Consider the following 2,545-nt stretch of genomic DNA (forward strand, 5'->3'; position numbering starts at 1 on the left):
GGCCGCGGCCGCGGCAGCGGCGGCTGAGCAAGTCCATTGGCCTATTCGACATAGGTCGTATGTCCGACGCGACCACCAGGAAGCTCACAGACGTCTGGTTGAAGACTATTTTGCCGATCAACCGCAATGGGGCCCGACTGTTTTCCGCCGCCGGTTTAGAATGTCGAGGTACCTTTTTCTCAGCATTGTTCGTACATTGTCTTCACGTGATGAATACTTCACGTTTCGGGAGGACGGCATAGGGAAACCCGACCTTACACCATTGCAAAAGTGCACGACTGCTATTCGTCAGTTGGCATACGGCACCACGGCGGACCTTTTTGATGAGTACCTCCACTGTGGGGAGACTACAGGCCGCGAGTGTCTGAAGAGCTTTTGTCGGGGGATAGTTGAGGCCTATGGCGACACATATTTGCGCAAGCCGACAGCCATTGATTGCCAGGGTCTGATGCAGATGCACGAGAGGGAGCACGGGTTTCCCGGGATGCTCGGGAGCATCGACTGTATGCACTTGGAGTGGAAGAATTGTCCGACGGCGTGGAGAGGCCAATTCACAAGTGGATACAAGGGCAGCCACCCAACGATGATCCTCGAAGCCGTCGCTGACCATCGGCTCTGGATCTGGCATGCTTACTTCGGCGTAGCCGGGTCGAACAACGACATCAACGTCCTCAACTCGTCCACCCTCTTCACCGACCAATGTAACGGCAACGGCCAGGCCATCGAGTTCACTGCCAACAGACGCCAATACCATATGGGGTACTACTTGGCCGATGGCATCTACCCACGGTGGCCAGTTTTCCTAAAGACGGTCAGCTGCCCAATTGGTGAGAAGAGGGTTTTATTTGCGCAAAAGCAGGAGGCGGCGCGGAAGGATGTCGAGTGGGCATTTGGGGTGCTCCAATCACGGTGGACAATTGTGAAAGGGCAGGCTCGTTTCTGGTACAAGGAAGTCATCGCCGATGTCATATATGCGTGCATAATCATGCACAACATGATAGTCGAGAGTGAAGGCGGAAGTATCACCGACTGGAATGAAGACGACCGTGCATCTAGCTCTTCCGGCACATCGACCGACACACCCGATAGAGGGTTACCGTTAGGCTTCGAAGAGGTTCTATCTAGACAGGCCTCAATGCGCAACCAACAGGAGCATGCGCAGCTCATGAGCGACATGATTGAAGAAGTGTGGGCTCGTAACCGCCGTCGCTGAGTTTGCGTTTTTTTTAATTCGCATTGTAATGTATTAATTTTTATTAAATGAAATTCAGTTTTTGAAATTCGTATTTTAATGTATTATTTTTTTTAAATTCGTATGGATTTTGTAAATATTAAAAAAAATGATGACGTGGCGCGCCATTGGGCGCGCCTTAGCGCGCCCCACTGCAGGTGGGGAGGTAGGAGAATAAAACTGCTGACGTGGCGCGCCTTAGGGCGCCCCATTGCTAATGCCCTAAGAATATGTCTCATATCTTAATAATGCAAACAAATAAAAACAATAATTCTTAACGCGGAAAAACAGTATTATTTTAAATTAAACACTCAAATTAATAAAATTTGCATTTTCATAACTATGCTTTTTTTAGCATTGATAGAGAAACACTTAATTCTAACATCTACATTACTTTTTCTTTCACTCTCTTAATTTATTCTCTTTTCATTTAACCTTGAACAGATAATTTTTTTTTAAATGACATGCTTAAAAGAAATGCATCGGAGGCATTTCATTTAAGTATATCATCCTAGTTACTACGTACGTATCCTAGGTACCATGACATAGCAACATTATCGAATCATAGGAAATTGAGTCAACGAACTTGCACGCGAAATTTTAAAAGTTCAACTTCTAAAACCTCAATTTTAATAAAAGTTTATTCATATCAATCATGAACTAATTTAATGGTAAAAACAAAGAAATTTATTAACTTAATGTAGTTAAGGGTGAATGCCAGTTTTTATGGTCTGGGATATCCCACACCGGCTAGACTCATATAGTCAGAATTGACCAGCTAGTAGAACATTGAGATTATGAATCTCATTATATAAAACATTGATTTTAATTTTAGATTCTATTTTGAATAGTACTCCTAGTATTATTTTAATTTATGAATTATGTGCAATTATGAAGATTTTCTATTATTGGAAAATTGTAGAGAGCTCATTCTCTATCCTAACAAACGTATATATAATCATATAAATATAACCATATAGTGCAGTATTCCTGTATAGACAATATCTAATCCTAACTAAAATGCTACTAGTATATGTCGCTAATATGCCACAATTATATACTCCATATTTAATTTTCACTGACCTTATCGAATTGGCAAATTCGTCTCTGCAGGCTAGTTAGATCCAAGTTAATACTTTGCATCAAAAAATAGTTTTAATAGTAGACAATATATGTTTTAATAATAAATTGATAAAATAATTAAGATATAACAAAAAAATAGTTGAAATATTGTCAGTAATAATAGAGACTATTTCATTAAAATAAACATAAACTAGTTTTAATGGATGAGTCAAATAAAAAATAAGATTATAT

Source organism: Salvia splendens, chromosome 2 (assembly GCF_004379255.2).
Source record: "Salvia splendens isolate huo1 chromosome 2, SspV2, whole genome shotgun sequence".
In the NCBI taxonomy this organism is placed as follows: Eukaryota; Viridiplantae; Streptophyta; class Magnoliopsida; order Lamiales; family Lamiaceae; genus Salvia; species Salvia splendens.